Source organism: Lepus europaeus, chromosome 5 (genome assembly GCF_033115175.1).
Source record: "Lepus europaeus isolate LE1 chromosome 5, mLepTim1.pri, whole genome shotgun sequence".
NCBI classification, from domain to species: domain Eukaryota; kingdom Metazoa; phylum Chordata; class Mammalia; order Lagomorpha; family Leporidae; genus Lepus; species Lepus europaeus.
In genome coordinates, this window is record NC_084831.1 from 100105452 (window position 1) to 100123867 (window position 18416).

General features: G+C 37.4%; 1 pseudogene; it reads left to right on the forward strand.

Annotated features, from left to right (window-relative positions):
• The first annotated feature begins 636 nt into the window (after positions 1 to 636).
• LOC133759162 (small ribosomal subunit protein eS19-like) lies at positions 637 to 14035 on the forward strand (annotated as a pseudogene).
• Positions 14036 to 18416: the final 4381 nt, after the last annotated feature.

Here is an 18416-nt window from a genome sequence, read left to right on the forward strand (position 1 = left end):
TTGAAGATCAAACTTCAAATAGTCATATTTGACTATCCAAATTTAGCATAAAGAGGAATAATACGGAAATGGTCTCTTATGGGAGCTTTTACAAGAGTATTGAATGTGAAATTCAATGGCAGAGTAGGGACGACATTCCAAATTTAATGTCTTTCTCACTTTTCTCAATATTCTGAAGCCAAATTCCAAATACCAGAGTAAGTGGAAAGATATTTTTGCATTTTTATCCATGCCTATGGGGGCATGTCTTTTAATACACTCGAATACTACTCCCTGTCAGATAACAAAGAGCTGCTGTTGCCTCCACTGTCCATATGGTCTCTCTTTGACCAGGGGAAAACGTCTCAGACAATGTCATCTCCAACTTAATGTTCTCCACTGAAAATTAACAGCAAATCAAACTGTACTTTGGGAGGGTGTGAAACAGAACAAGAGTCAGGGTCACATGAATTAATAATCTGACCCTTAAAGCAAATGTTTATATTTTTAAATCAGCCATTTAAAACTTAACTAGAGAATCATATAGTATTTTGAAGGTAAATTAACATATCTGACAGGTTATTGCATAATATGCTATGCTAAACTCTGAGCTAAATTTACATTGGGATTTTAGAAGCAGTATGAAGTCTCACAGTAATGTGCTCCAGAGGTAACCTGAGGCAAAGTCAAGTCACCAAAGAAGAAATTGGGAATGACTTCAGCTTCTTCAATCTCATTCTAGTTTTCTCTCCAACAGGTAATAGTGCCTGCATTTAGTGTTGAGAAGAGATGCCTTGCTTGGCACTAATAATAATAATAATAATTAGCAGTAGGGGTAGTAATCATAACAATAATAAAAAACAGAAAGCCAGTAATGACCATAATATTATTTAAAAATTATCTTATTTTTCCTTTGTACAGAGCCAGTAATTTCTCCTAAATCTATGAAGCAAGGAAATTTATGAAAACAGTGAAGATTTAATCATCAAAAAAACTGAGCCTCTCAGGAGCATTTTATACTCCACTTTAATAGCTGGAGAATTAGTAATGCAGTGTCTCCTGTCACCTGGTTACACTCACACTTTCTGGGCAAATAAGTATTCAAAAGCTTGAAGTTACAAAATTTAAGCAAAGAAAACAAATTACAGTTGTATTCTTGAGTCAAACAAAATCATTTTCTAAATTACATAAACCCTTTCATATCAACAGTGACTGAAATAGATACAAGCATGTTTACCCTTCATATCTTCCATATTCAACCCTAAAAGGCAACTGAACTGGATAATTTTGGACTAATAATTAGAAGACAATAAAAATAGTAAATCACAAAGGGATTTTTAAATCCTACAGATATTTACATTTCAGATACAACACTTTGCTCAATATTTTGTATCCTGAACGTCACGTCAAAAATGGGTGTGGGTGAAAAAAGACATGTTAATTTTGTGCAGTCTTTTTTTTATTTTTATTTTTTTTTATTTATTTATTTTTTGACAGGCAGAGTGGACAGTGAGAGAGAGAGACAGAGAGAAATGTCTTCCTTTTGCCGTTGGTTCACCCTCCAATGGCCGCCGCGGTAGCGCGCTGCGGCCGGCGCACCGCGCTGTTCCGATGGCAGGAGCCAGGTGCTTCTCCTGGTCTCCCATGGGGTGCAGGACCCAAGGACTTGGGCCATCCTCCACTGCACTCCCTAGCCACAGCAGAGAGCTGGCCTGGAAGAGGGGCAACCGGGACAGGATCGGTGCCCCGACCGGGACTAGAACCCGGTGTGCCAGCGCCGCAAGGCGGAGGATTAGCCTGTTGAGCCACGGCGCCGGCCAATTTTGTGCAGTCTTGGATAAACTCCTACTCAAGAGCATATTAAGGACAACAAAAAATGTTTTCAAGAAGTTTATGGAAATGCATATTAGGAAGAAACTATGTGTGGATTTCTAAAATTTTTTTGCACCAAAAGCAAAACATCTTTTAAACCTATTTTTCTTTCTTTGTTTTTTCAAAAGAGTTATTTATTTACTTGAGATGCAAAGTTAAAAAAAAGAGGGAGGGACAGAGAGGGTGGTCTTCCAACCAGTGTTTCACTCTCCAAATGGCCACAATGCCTGGAACTGGGCTGACAGGAAGCCAGGACCTTCTTCCAAGTCTCCCACGCAGGTGCAGGGGCCCAAGCATTTGGATTATTTTCTACTGCTTTCCAAGGCCATCGGCAGTGAGCTGGATCAGAAATAAAGTAGCTGGGACTCAAACTGGCTCCCATATTGGATGCTGGTGCTATAGGTGGATGCTTAACCTTCTATGCCACAGGGCCAGCCCCATTCCTATTTTTCAAACTTTTGTATGCTATCATTGAGTTGCAAATAACTCAGAGATTTGTTATAAGGGAAAATGTGATTGTGCTCATAACCTGTTGTACATAGTATAGCACAACAAATATAAACTATTATCATTATTATGATTACTGAACTAGTATTAAGAGATACTCATGTTGCCATGTTTTTCCTTAGAGATAGGGTTCACATGTCATTTATTCTTCAACTATTATAACAATAAATGGAATCTGAAAAAATAAAAGCTCAAAGACAATGATGGTTAAATCATAGGAAAATGATATTAATCAGCAGTAGACTCATTCATTCTTTATCATTTTAATAGGCAAATTAAAATTATAATTCAGGATTTAAGCATTTTAATGAAGCTGCTAGTTTCAGAAAAATCAAAATTCACTTTTACTTGTTACTGAGTATCTTTTTATAACTGATAAGCTTTATTTTTCAGAGTTTTTTGACACATCACTGTCTCCCAAGTCCAAAGTTTGTGTTAGGGTTTGCCCTTGGTATTGTATTTTCCATTGATTTGGACAAATGTGTAATGGCACATATCCACCATGATAATATCATGCAAAATAGTTTCACTGCTCTAAAAATCCTCTTTTCTCTGCTGATTCATCTTGCTCTCATTCCTAACCCCTAGAAACTTCTGATCTTTTCATGATTTCCATAGTTTGCCTTTTCCAAAATGTTATATAATTGCAATTATGCATTAAATAGCCTTTTCAAATTAGTGTTTTCCATTTAGTGATATTCATTTAATTTTTTCTTTATCTTTTTATGGCTTTCTAGCTTATTTCTCTTTAGTGCTGCATAATATTTTACTGTCTGGATATACAATAGCTTATTTATCTACTCAGCTACTAAGGAGTATTTTGATTGTGTCCAAATTTTGAGATTGAACCCTTCATTGTAAAGTTGCGACCAAGCCTCTCACCTGACTGCCTTAGTCCCAGGTGTCCTTGCTTGTCCTTTGTATTAAAAGGAATTCACTGAATTGAGAGGGTTGTACACGTGGCCCTAAAAGGCTATAATCACCAGACTTAAGAAGTCATTTCCTTCTCCAATAGAAAAAAAAAAAAAAACCTTTTTGGGATTGAATTGGAATCCCCTGGTAAGTTTCTAACTCTACCGTTTGAGGCAAGTTCGATTGAGCATGTGCCTAACTGTACATCTCCTCCCTCTCTGATTCCCACTCTTATATTTAACAGGGATCACTTTTCAGTTAAATTTAAACACCTAAGAATAATTGTGTGTTAATTACAGAGTTCAACCAATAGTATTAAGTGGATCAAAAAATACTAAAAGTGATAAAGTATTAAGTTATTCATCAATAGTCAGGACAAGGGCTGATCAAGTCACTGTTTCTCATAGTGTCCATTTTACTTCAACAGGTTTCCTTTTAGGTGCTCAGTTAGTTGTCACTGATCAGGGAGAATATATGATATTTGTCCCTTTGGGACTGGCTTATTTCACTCAGTATGATATTTTCAAGATTCCTCCATTTTGTTGCAAATGACCGTATTTCATTTTTTTTTTACTGCTGTATAGTATTCAATAGAGTACATAGCCCATATTTTCGTTATCCAGTACACTATTAATGGGCATTTAGGTTGATTCCAGGTCTTAGCTATTATGAATTGAGCTGCAATAAACATTGAGGTGCAGACAGCTTTTTTGTTTGCCAATTTAATTCCCTTTGGGTAAATTCCAAGGAGTGGGATGGCTGGGTTGTATGGTAGGGTTATATTCAGGTTTCTGAGGAATCTCCAGACTGACTTCCATAGTGGCTTAACCAGTTTGCATTCCCACCAACAGTGGGTTAGTGTCCCTTTTTCCCCACATCCTCGCGAGCATCTGTTGTTGGTAGATTTCTGTATGTGAGCCATTCTAACTGGGGTGAGGTGAAACCTCATTGTGGTTTTTATTTGCATTTTCCTGATTGCCAGTGATCCTGAACATTTTTTCATGTATCTGTGGGCCATGTACCATTGCCATCTCACTAGTCAAAGTGATCAGTTTCAGTTCATAACTGATCATAATGATAAGATTAAGAGTCAAAGCGATCACATAAATAAGACTAGTGCCTGCTAATACTAACTGATAGAATTAAAAAGGAGAGAACCATCCAACTTGAGAAGCAGGATACGCAGCAGACTCATAGAATGGCAAATGTCCTAAACAGCACTCTGGCCTCTGAATCAGTCCTTAAGGCATTCAGATCTGGCTAAAAAGCTCATGAGAGTATTTCAGGCATGGAAAGCCAAGACACTATGGCAAAAAAAAAAAAAAAAATGACCTAAGTGAAAGACCTCTGCGAGTGAGGTCCCAGCGGATAGAATGGGCCATCACAGAAGGAGGTACCTTTCTCTGAAGGGAAAAGAGAACTTCCACTTTGACTATGACCTTGTCTAAATATGATTGGAGTTGGCGAACTCAAAAGGCTTCCATAGCCTTGGCAACTCATGACAAGAGCCTAGGGAGATTACTGACACAAGAGTGTCAATTGTTAAATCAACAACAGGAGTCACTGTGCACTTACTCCCCATATAGGATCTCTGACCTTCATGTGTTGTACTATATGAATTAATGGTATAACTAGTACTCAAACAGTACTTTACACTTTGTGTTTCTGTGTGGGTGCAAACTGTTGAAATCTTTACTTAGTGTATACTAAATTGATCTTCTGTATATAAAGAGAATTGAAAATGAATCGTGATGTGAATGGGATGGGAGAGGGAGTGGGAGATGTAAGGATTGTGGGTGGGAGGGCAATTATGGGGGGAAAAAGCCACTGTAATCCAAAAGCTGTACTTTGGAATTTTATATTTATTAAATAAAAGTTAAAAAAAGAAAAAAAAAAACTTTTTTGCCCAGTGTTGTGTGGAGGAAAAATATGTAGGGGAATTCCACATTCAGCATACAACATTCCAGGTCTGGAGAAAAGGTAACTATCACTTATGTAACCTCTGGACCAACTGAAGGCCAGCTGCCCAGCAAAAAAAAATCCCTAAAGTATGGCATCAATGACCAATCAAAGGAGGGTGACAAGCATTTGTGACCAACATGGAACTTGAAGTGGATCTCAACATGCATATCTCAGTCCCAATTTCAATCTATAAAAGTTTCACCCCTAACTCTTTGGGGAGTCCAGGAATTAAGAAATAATTGCAGGCTCCTTGCTATCCATTTTGCAATAAATACATACTTTCTTCCACCACCCCAATGTCAGGGGTTGACTTTCTGTAAGTCAGATAAGTAGACATAGATTTGCAACACATCCAACTTTTTGGCAATGGCTTTGGCCATTATGAAAATAATTGCTGCAAAATACATGTGTAGGTTCTTGTACAACAGAAGTGTTCAATTCATTTGAGTAAATATCAAAATGCATAATTGCTGGAATATACAGCAAAAATATGTTTAGATATATATGAAGCCATCTTTAAAAGGGCTGTACAGCTTTTTTAACGAGAAAATTCCTGTTTCTTCACATCTTCACAAGTGCTTGTTGTGGTCCATGATTTGTATTTTAACATTTAAACATGTATATAGGGGTATCTCAGTGTTTTAATTTACAATACACTAATAGCATGTAATGTTGAATATCTTTAATGTTCATATGTTATATGTGTGCATATCCTTTGGTGAATGTCCTGACTTTTCATCCATTTTTAAACTGCATTTTTTTCTTTTGTTTTAGAGATTTAAAAGATTTTTGCATGTTTTGAATAACAGTCCTTTATCAGAATTGGCTTTTATAACTTTTTTTTTTTCCTGGTAGGTGACTTCACTTTCTCTCTCTCTCTCTCTCTCTCTCTCTCTCTCTCTCTCTCTCTCTCCCCCTTCTCCCCTCTTTATTTATTTGAAAGTCAGAGTTACGGGGGCTGGGGGTGCAGAGACAGAGAGAGAGAGAAAGATTTTCCCTCTGCTGGTTCACTCCCTAGATGGCCGCAATGCAATGGCTAGGTCTGGGCCAGGCTGAAGCCAGGATCCAGGAGTTCTTCCAGGTCTCCCACATGGGTGGCAGGATCCCAAGCACTGGGCCATCTTTCACTGCTTTTCCAAGGCCACTAGCAGGGAGCTAGATAGAAAGTGGAGCACATGGGACAGGATATGGGATGCCAGCATTGTAGGTGGCAGCCTTTCCACAACACCAATACCAGGCCTCTTCTCCTTCTTTTGATATTATCCTTCAAAAAACAAAAATTTTTAAGGAAGACCAATATGTCAACTGTTTCTTTCGAGATAGTGCTTTTTATGGCATAACTAAATCATTGTCAAATCCAAACTCAACTAAAGTGTCAAATCCAAACTCAACTAAAGCTCCCCTCATGTTAGCTTCCAGGAGTTGTGTAATTTTGTATTTTACTTTTAGTTCTGTATTCCTTGCTGAGTTAATTTTTATAAAAGATATAATTCATGTTTAGATTATTTAATCTGCATGTGGACATATATTGGTTCCATTTTCTGTTGGATGATGTCAGTTATATCCAGCTGACGGCTGGCACTTTCGAGGTCTATTGTGTCCACACTAATTAGCTGCTTGCTGCTGCTGTCTTATTTCTGATCGAGGGATGTGAAGGTTTACAACCTTAAAATTGGATTCATTCATTTCTTCTGGTCGTTCAATCAGTTCTTGCCTCAGGTATCTTGGTGTTCTGTTGTTACATATTCATCAAATTTTGTACAAAAATAGTAATCTCTGAGTCATTTTTACGTGAGATTGTGATACTTGATCTGAAGAGATAATTTTTAAAATGTGATTTGTCAGGCCCGATGCTGCGGCATAGTAGGTAAGCCTCCACCTGCATGGCAGCAAACCACATGGTGCCAATTCGTGTTCTGGCTGCTCCTCTTCCAATCCATCTCTCTGATTATGGCCAGGAAAAGCTGTGGAGGATGGTTCCTGAACCCACGTGGTAGACCCAGAAGAGGCTCCTGGATCCTGACTTCAGATCTGCCCAGCACTGGCCATTGAGGCCATTTGGGCAGTGAACCAGCAAGTGGAAGACCTTTTTCTCTGTTTCAACCTCTTTCTGTATGTAACTCAGCCCCACAAATAAACAAATAGAGTTTTTTTTTTTTGTTAATGTGATTTGTCCCTAGAGAAGCCAATTTCTTGATGCTTAGGGTATACATTAATTAACTTCCAAGGGCTTTCATTCATTGAAAGTTTTATGGGGAAATGTGATAGGGACATGCTTTACTCTCGCCACTATCAAAACCACAGACATGGGATAGGCATTTGGCACAACAGCTAAGACATACACATCCCATGTCATAGAATGAGGGTTCCATCCCCATTTCTGCTGCCAGTTCCAGCATCATCATAACATGTGTGCTGAAAGACAACAGGTATCAAATCATATAATTGAGTCCCTGCCAAACCTGGATTGAGTTCCCATTTCTGACAGCCATTCTGGGCTTCTGAGGAGCAAACTAGCATTTGGGAGATATTTGTCTACTTCTCTCTGTATCTCTGTATCTCTCTTTCTCTTTCTGCTTCTCAAGTAAATAAATACAATTATTTTCAAATCCCCACACACAACAGAACCATAAGTAAAATCTTTTGTAATATTTTCTTCATGCAGAATATGAATACATGCTAATGAGTATATTTGAAATTATTAGTGTGTATTTTGTCATGATGTTAAATATTCTATCACAGGAATCCCAATACTTAAGAGAAAACTTAGTGAAATTCCTTGATCTCCACTATATTCCCTATGCAACTAGAATTTTATAATCTTGCTTTACACTTACCCTCTAACTATTGTTTCTTATTTTATTCAAGTGATGTGTTTAGCTAGCCAATGTAACCTGTGAACACAGTGAATTTCCCAGCAGTGATTCAGTAGCTGTCACAGCAATCAGCATGGGAACACCTAAATGCAATAGATGGCTTCCTATTGATTGCTATAAAAACACACAAATAAAATGTGAACTCTAGAAATCTATTTACAGCCATAGATGTAATCCTTAAGTACAGTTTGCTGATTTTCAGCTAGCTTTGCTTGAACAACTCTACTTTTTCAAGGACAGCCATTACACAGCAACATTTACAATGGAGCCTAAAATTGCATGGTACTTAGAAATACCTATCCTTTAATAAAAAATAGATTTTAATCACACTCTTAACAATAAATATAATAAAGCCATTTTCCAGGCTTCAGTCAATAATCAGATTATATTCTATCCCATAGTCAAGGCTTGTATACAAACCACCATTTGGAAAGCACAGTGGCAAACTGAAAACTTCACCGGAGTTATGATTTAAAATGAATTCCTCCTCTGACAATTCCTGGACACATGTCCTTCATCCAGCTCAACTCTTTTGAGTTTTATTTTTTTCTTGTCTGTGACAATTCTACTTCTAGCCTTGTAAATTCAGTGAATTCTATAATTCTATGACAACTTAAAGGCAGTTGTAATCATATCCTCACTTTACAAATTTAAAAACTGAAGCCCTGTATCTGGGCTCAACCAGAATCTTGCATATCTGTCTGTGGGATGATTATTTCTGGGAGAGAAGAAGTAACAATTGTGTTATTCACAAATGTGACAACTGGTAAAGGTGGGACATCCATCAGACAAAATTAACAACAAATTAAAATACTCTCTTGATTTAAATGGATGCTCCTACCTCTGCTAGTGTGTGTACTAGTTTGGATATGTATTGGTTTCCTTGGAATACCCTAATGAAGCATCACAAATTGAGTAGCTGAAACAACAGAAAAGTGTTGTCTAAATGTTCTGAAGGCTAGAAGTCTCAGATCAAGGTGTCACCTTCTGTGGGCTTGGAGGAAGGACCTGATCCATGCCTCTTCACCAGCTTCTGTTGGTCTATAGCAGCCTTGAGCATTGCTGTACATGAAGAAGAATCACCTCAACCTATGCCTTCATCTTCACAAGGCTTTCTCCCAATACATGAGGCTGTGTATCTAAGACCCCTCCCCTCATTTTTATGAATACCAATTATAATTATTTGGGCCCCACCCTGATGACCTCAGAAGAACTGATTATATGTTTCAATGAATTTATTTATAAATAAGGTCATATTCTGAATTATTAGGGGTTATGAATTCAACATATGAATTTGGATAGACAAAACTCAACTTAAAGCAAGTGGAAAGCAATATTAGTATATGAGGATGTGGTTGTAAGAAGCACCAACACGCAATTTGGTACACTTAAAATGCAACCTGAAGTATTCAATGATTTCTTTCATGCTGTCATTGATTTTGCAATGATTTGTTTTTTTTTTTTTTACTCTAGAAGAATGTAGTTAAAAACATGTCACTTTGAAATAAATTGTTATGTACTTTCGAAACTATTTGTAATAATAATGAAATTGGTATCTTTGTAACTAAAACTTCAAAAACCTATCAGATGTTGAGAACAAAAATACAGTTTTACTAACAGCAAAAGGGTTCCAGTACTTTAGCCCTTATTCCTTAATGTCAACAGTGAATAAAATGAAATGTTAAACCAGGATAGTATTTAGCATTAGAGTTTGGCAAAAACTTGCAACAGCTAAACATTTCTCAAGATTGAATAACAATGCTTCAGAAAGAAACAAGTAAAGATAGTACAATAAAATCTCAGATTGAGGCCAAGCTACAAGTTTATGCACACATGTACATATTTACCTGAACACCAAGAGAAGACTGACATGTATCCTGCAGTCTCACGAAAAAGGAAACACTATGGTTAAATTTCATAAAAACACACTTGGCCAGCTGGATTTAGACATCAGAAGAGGTCTTACATGCAAACAGAGAGGCCTTAATGACAGTGTTAAGCTTTCCCCAGTAGAGAGCTGAGATGTATTTTATTTCCTTGAGTTTTATGAGGGTAATATGTTATAAATGTGTAGTCAAGTAATAGATAAGCCTGATACTTTTAAGGCTGTAGCTGTAGACATTTGGTTGAGAGCAAAAGTGCTTAGGGCATAGTTTTATTGAAGGGCTGTATTTCATCACAATATCCTTCCACTCTAGCTTGTAAGAGTAAATACAGTGGAGCTCATTTAAAAATCCCCTCAAAGACTATCTGTGGGAGAAAGAGAATTCTAACTTACCAATAGCACCAATAGCATTTCCCTAGTTTGGAACTTTCTCTGTGGATTAAATAATTACCAGGAAACATTAGTGTCTTGGAGAAGACATTAACTCTTTCAGGTCATCAGGGAATCCATATGTGTCACTTTTAAGGATAAAAGGAATTGCAGATTTTTTTTATCCCCAGAATATATCAGTTTTATTAGGATATGGTCATGATGTACAACGATAATGTTACCCAATGAGCATTTTGGTGCACTCTCACTCTCTCTTCTCTTGCTCTCTGTCTTGGTGTTTCTTTTCAATAATGACTTCAGGAAGTCTTTTGTTCTGATTTATAAACCAAAACTTTCCACCATAATTTCATTGAAACATATAGAACAAGGTGCTGGGAACAACGGAAAGCACTAAAATGATGATATTAGCAGTGTTTATGCATCCAGCTAAGGGAAGTAGTTCTAAGTGGATCACTGTATCATTTCATGCAGGCAGACTGCTATATACAGCAACACTGTACTATAATATACTATAAGGTATCATGTAAGACATATTAGCATACATAACATATGTTAAAGCAGTGGGGGTAGGCTATGTACTATTTAAACAAATAATAACAATGAAAGTAATATGTATTTGCTACTCAAATGAGTCTGGGAGATATTTATATATATATATATATATATATATATATATATATATATATATATAATAAGTGCTTTCCATAGATGATGTTAATAATATTCACAATAATTCTACGTAGTAGATATTGTTGTAATCCAAAGGTTGAGTTCAAATCAGGATGTAAAAAAGCATTTTTCAAATCTCCTCCTTCATAAAGCCAGTTTAAACAAAATTAATCTAGATATGAAATGTGAAAAGTCACTTTTAAAGGAGTACTCAATTTTAATATTAGATTGAGAGCACTAAAGTATAATGGAAATAAAATAGGTTAGGAATAATAAAAGTGTTTTTTGCAACTGTGCTAACACTAATAATTATAAGGGGAAAAGGAGAAAACTTATGCGAGTTCAAAGCTTCCTTAAAAGAAGCTTGCAATAGAAGAAAATTCATTGATGACTTTTTTAATGTCTAACATCTAATGTTGAAAGGCATACAGAAATATTTTCTAAGGGAAATTTTTGAAAAAGCCACCAAAGAAAGATTATTTTTATGATCCTAATGTGCAATCATAGACAAAACAGAAAAATTATATAACAAATTAATAATATTTACTTCTTATAAAGCAAACAATTATAGCTTTTTAAATTTCCAAATAACTTTTAAAAATTCACCCTTGATACTGATAACTATATCTACTGTAATTGAATGAAATGTTACCATGATAAATATATTTTAATAATTTTTTTACTTTACTTGAGAGGTAGAGTTATAGAGAGATAGAGAGAGGAAGATACCTTCCATCTACTGATTCACTCTCAAAATTGCCACAAGGGCTGAGGTTGGTCAGGCTGAAGTCAGGAGACAAGGACTCCCTCTGGGTCTCCTGCGGGCATGGCAGGGCCTTAGATCCTCGGGCCATCTTCTATCACCTTTCCAGGCACTTTAGCAGGGAACTGGCTTGGAAGTGAAGCAATTGAGACTCAAACCACTGCTCCTATAGAGTGCTGGCATCACACGCAGTGCCTTCACCAGCTGTGCCATGATGCTGGCTCCTGCCCTGATCTTTTGTAATGGATTACTCAAAATATTCCCTTAGAACATATTATAATATTTTTATTTAATGACACAAGAGGGGAAATTAATGAAAAACTTCAGCCTCCATCGTCCCTGATGAACATCATGTGAGTCATCTTCACTCATTATTCACATGGCCCTTAGAGCCACTTACCAACATATTCCACAAGTGGGTGTAGATTAGAACTTAAAACCATGAAGAAAGTGCCATTGTCCTTAACTTAATCCTGTTCTTACTCTAAGCTTTCAACTTTCCTTATCAACAGAGTTCATGGAAACAAATAAAAATAGAGGTTATTTTTTCTTTCCCTTCACATGAAACCATCTCTCCACAATCATAATGACATTTTTAAAAAATGTACTTATTTATTTGAAAACCAGAGTGAGGAATAGAAAGAGAGAGAGACAAATTCTGCATCCAGTGTTCCCACCCAAATGGCCGCAATGTCCACGGCTGAGATTGGTCAAAGATAGAAGGCAGATACTCGATCCAGATCTCCCACGTGGGTTAAGGCCCCAAGTGTTTGGGCCATTCTCCATTCCCTTCCCAGGTGCATTAGCAGGGAGCTGGATCAAAAGTAGAACAGCGACAACTCAAGCTGGCATTCATATGGAACACTGGCATTGCAAGGAGCAGCTTAAGCTGCTGGACAACATTCTCCCCAAACTTATTCTCTACCCAGGCTTTTTTTCTTTTTCATTTTGTTAGTTTCCCACCACTATTGTGTGAACGCTGATCTCTATTAATGTTTTGATATTATTAAATTCGCTCAATCCCTGTTTCCTTTCAATATCTTTATTACATAATTAAAACTTTTATTATTGCTTTATCTGCCAAACATTTTATGTTTTTCTTTTATCTTTTCTTTTGTCAAAATATAGCATAATTTTCATGTTAATAATTATTTATTAACACTATTTATATAGTTTATTCTGAGATTTTCATATATTCTGTGTGAAATGACTCCATGGTGTATTAGCTTTCGTGCTGCCATGATACTACGCCTCAGGACCATGTAGGACAGAGGATTGTAAAAACCCCAAAGTAAACCAACTGCTGAACTTCCTTTGCAAACATTGCACCTCTTATTGTCTTTGTCATTTTCTGCAACTCTGTAATCTGTAACTACTGAAGCCTGTTATACAGTGCTCTCCTGTTCCTGAAGCCTTGATGGTACCACAATGTTAAGTCCCTTTCTGCTGTCCTAGATCTGTGAAGGAACACCCACTTGTTACTACTCCCTTACCTTACCTTAGATGAGGTGTCAACCAATAAGAAACTGAGGGAAAGACTTCTTCTTCGTGGTAGGGATAAGCGGAGCTGAAACTCTGAGGGTGGTGCCTGCCTCCTCCTGCTGGTCAGTACCCTTGAGACTCAATATCAATAAATTCCTTGCTTTCTGCTTTGTGTGTGCTTCAGAGTTCATCTTTTGATGGGTAGGTGGTCTCAGGTGGGTTTACTTCCCATATTCAAAATATAAACTTAGTTGCTCCCTTTCCCCTGGCTGGCAGCGCGGAGCCCCACGATGCCTGGACGTAAACCAGCAGGAGTTCGTCAGAGCTCTGGCAGCCTTCCTCAAAGAGTCCGGGAAGCTGAAAGTCCCCGAGTGGGTGGACACCGCCAAGTTGGCCAAGCACAAGGAGCTTGCCCTCTACGGTGAGAACTGGTTCTACCCGCGAGCGGCTTCCGCAGTGTGGCACCTACACCTGCGGGGCGGTGCTGGCGTTGGCTGCATGACCAAGATCTGCGGGGGCGGCAGAGGAACGGTGTCGTGCCAGCCTCTTCAGCCGCGGCTCCACGAGTGTGGCCCGCCTTGTCCTGCAGACCCTGGAGGGGCTGAGGATGGTGGAAAAGGACCAGGACGGGGGGGCCGCAAACTGACACCTCAGGGACAAAGAGATCTGGACACAATCGCCGGACAGGTGGCAGCTGCCAACAAGAAAGAAACATTAGAACAAATGATGCTGGGTTAATAAATTACCTCATTCGTAAAAAAATAAATAAATAAATAAATAAAATATAAACTTGAGAAACAATGAGATTTTTGAAAATAATTTTAGAAGTTATAATTTTTTTGTGATTTCTTTCTTTTTTTTTAATTAAACTTTTATTTAATGAATATAAATTTCCAAAGTATAGCTTATGGGTTACAATGGCTTCCCCCCTCCCATAATTTCCCTCCCGCCCGCAACCCTCCCGTTTCCCGCTCCCTTTCCCCTTCCATTCATGTAAAGATTCATTTTCAATTCTCTTTGTATACAGAAGATCAGTTTAGTATATATTAGGTAAAGATTTCAACATTTTGCCCATATAGCAACATAAAGTGAAAAAACTACCATTGGATTACTAATTATAGCATTAAATAGCAATGTACAGCACATTAAAGACAGAGATCCTACATATTTTTTTTTCAAATTAATTAATTTTCTATGCCATTTCCATTTTAACACCAGGTTGTTTTTTTTTTTTTTCATTTCCAATTCTCTTTATATACAGAAGATCACTTCAGTATATAATTAGTAAAGACCTCATCAGTTTGTGCCCACACAGAAACGCAAAGTATAAAAATACTGTTTCAGTACTAGTTATAGCATCACTTGGCTTTAGACGACACATTAGGGACAGATCCCACATGGGGTGTAAGTACACAGTGACTCTTGTTGCTGATTTAACAATTTGACACTCCTGTTCATGGCGTCAGTAATCTCCCTAGGCTCTAGTCATGAGTTGCCAGGGCTATGGAAGCCTTTAGAGTTCGCTGACTTTGATCTTATTCCGATAGGGTCATAGTCAAAGTGGAAGTTCTCTCCTCCCTTCGGAGAAGGGTACCTCCTTCTTTGATGGCCCCGTTCTTTCCACTGGGATCTCACTCACAGAGATCATTCATTTAGGTCTTTTCTTTTTTTTTCCATGATATCTTGGCTTTCCATGCCTGCTATACTCTTAGGTGTTTAAATTTTAACTGAAAAGTGATCCCTGTTAAATCTAAGAGTGGAAAAAGAGAGGGAGGAGATGAACAATTTGGAACATGCTCAATCGGACTGGCCGCAAATGGTGGAGTTAGAAATGTGCCAGGGGATTCCAACACAATCCCATCAAGATGGCATGTACCAATGCCATCGCACTAGTCCAAGTGATCAATTTCAGCTCACAATTGATAGCTCTGATAGGTCTAAGAGTCAAAGAGATCACACAAACAAGACAAGTATCTGCTAATACTAACTGATAGAATCAAAAAGGGAGAGAAAGATCCAACATGGGAAGTGGGATACACAGCAGACTCATAGGATGGCAGATGTCCTAAACAACACTCTGGCCTCAGAATCAGCCCTCAAGGCATTCAGATCTGGCTGAAGAGCCCATGAGAGTATAGCAGGCATGGAAAGCCAAGAAGTTATAATTTTAAAACATAGGGAACTACCACAAGTCCTATTGTATGGAATATACATGTTCTAAGAAACAAATTTTACCCATTGTTAAAGTATTTAAATTGCTACATCTCAAACAATTTTTATACTCATAAGGCCCTTGATAAAAATGAGGAGAGGAAATAGCAGTTAAACTTTGTTATATTAAAATGCTAAGCATTTATCCAAGAAATATAGTGTAGAGCAGTGGTTTAAAAATATATTTTTAAATATATTTTAGGCATAGCCAAGACACTCTGGAAAAAAAAAAAAGAAGAAGAAGAAGAAGAAGACCTAAATGAAAGATCTCTGTGAGTGAGATCCCAGTGGAAAGAACTGGGCCATCAAAGAAGGAGGTACCTTTCTCTGAAGGGAAAAGAGAACTTCCACTTTGACTATGACCCTGTCGGAATAAGATTGAAGTTGGTGAACTCAAAAGCCTTCCATAGCCTTGGCAACATGACAAGAGCCTAGGGAGATTACTGACCATAAACAAGAGTGTCAAATTGTTAAGTCAACAACAGGAGTCACTGTGTACTTACTTCTCATGTGGGATCTATCCTTAATGTGTTGTCCAATGTGAAGTAATACTATAACTAGTACTGAAACAGTACTTTACACTTTGTGTTTCTGTGTGGGTGCAAGCTGATGCAATCTTTACTTAATATATGCTAAATCGATCTTCTGTATATAAAGATATTGAAAATGAATCTTGATGTGAATGGAATGGGAGAGGGAGTGGTAGATGGGAGGGGTGCGAGTGGGAGGGAAATTTGGGGGGGGGAAGCCATTGTAATCCATAAACTGTACTTTGGAAATTTATATTTACTAAATAAAAGTTTAAAAATATATATCTCTGAAATTATGAGGATATGGATTTTATTTTAGTTCTGCCTTGTATCAACTATATGAACTTGGCATGTATTTCAAAAGTCTAAGTTTTCTTACCTGTAAAAATGAGCATAATAATGGTGTTTTAGTGGGTTGCTGAGATAGTTATATAAAAAGGACCAAAATAGCACAGAGTAGTGTATATTAAAAAATACTCTACTAATGATACTATTAATTATTAATCAAAGCTTACATGTTACTTAGGAAATAGTGAAATGTTTACATTATTAAGACCCTAAACTCAAAGTCTAACAACCCTACAATTACTAAAGAAGAAAGACAAGAAGAGTGGGAGGAAGAGAGGAGAAAAAATGGTTTATTCCTAACTGGTTGAAAATGTCTTTTGACTGGTAAGCTATGCTTCTGTTCCACATTATCCTGTTATTGAAACCCAGGCTTTTGGAACAAACTTCATATGGAATATTGCTTATTTTTATATCATAAAGCAAAATAACTATTGTTGACTCTCAATGCTTTTTGCTTGAATGTTACATGCATCACTTCTACCCCCTTTCATTAGCCAAACTCAGTCATATGGCCATATCTAAGTTCAACATCATTCAGACATAAACATCCTAACAGGTACAACCCAGGGAAGAAAAGCAGAATGTTTCAGACTGTAATGCAGTCTATTAGAGGCCATGCTAGTTTGCTACACACATTCATAACTTAGAATATAAAAAAAGAGTCCAGGATCACCAGTAGCTTTGCACTGAGAGAAGTTAAAATCTGTTCCATAAACTCATGAATACATTATTCAACCCAGATCAGTAACCTAAGTTATCCTATAAGGATAATTTTATTATTTAAAGAAAAATAGCTGCACATCCGAAAAGTCATGAAAGTTTAGGCTTGATTTCTGATGTACACTGCTCACCAGTACATACACATTAGTAGATTACCAAAATGTAATTTTATTACTAAAATTGAGGTTTCTAAAATTATTTCTTTTGATGGGGAATTTATTAGTGAGCCCCAGAAATTTTCCTGAATCAAGAGTCAACTTTAAAAAATAATAACTTTGCCTGGCATTTCTACTATGAACATAGAAATATTTTGATATGGAAGGACATTTGTACAGTGTCAAATACAGGCATTTCCCCCCATCAATGCATACATTTCTTGAAGAATAATATTCAAAAATATGTAGTGAATATCTGTTAATAGTGTACCAACCTAGGAAAATCTGAGAAACCTTTTTTTTTTAAGGATTTATTTGTTTGCAAGGCAGAGTTACAGAGAGAGAAAGAAGGAGACACAGAGATCTTCCATCTGCTGGTTCATCCCAAAATGGCTTCAATGGCCTGGGATGGCTCAGGCTGAAGTCAGGAGCCAGGGGCTTCTTCTGGGTTTCCCATGTGCATGCAGGGGCAGAAGCACTTGGTACATCTGCTGCTTTCCCAGCACGTTAGCAAGGAGCTGGATTGGAAATGGGGAAGCCAGGACTCAGATCAGTGCCCATATGGGACTCAGGCACTGCTTACTGCAGCTTACCATGCTGCACCACCATGCCAGCCCTCATCAATTTTAAATATTTGTTACAGGGTTGGTGGTTGGAACAGAGGTTAAGCCTCACATGGGATGCCAGTACACTGACCTGAATACTTCAAGTTCTGACTTCATCTGCTTCTGAAGCAGCAATGAGCACCCTGAGAGGCAGCAGGTGATTACTGAAGAACTTGAGTCCCTGCCACTCATATTGGAGACTCATACAGAGTCACTGGCCTCTAGCTTAAGCCAGGTCCAACATTGGCTTTTGCAGGCGTATAGGGAGTGAATTAGCAGATGGAAGGTATTTCTCTCTTTCTGCCTCTCAAATAAAGTGAAATTAATTAATTAATTAAATAAATAGATGCTTGTTTCTAATGAGAAATTTTATCTCCTGCCCTAAAAACTTCTACTAAATGTCATCAGTATGTCCATGTCTCAAATATCCACAAGTTCAGTTAAAAGAGAGCAAACAAGTATATTCTGTATCTCTTCAACTTCATGGGGTTTGACTTCCTTTCCTAGGTAAATTTTATGAAATCCTCTGTCTACATTTAGTCTCTTATTT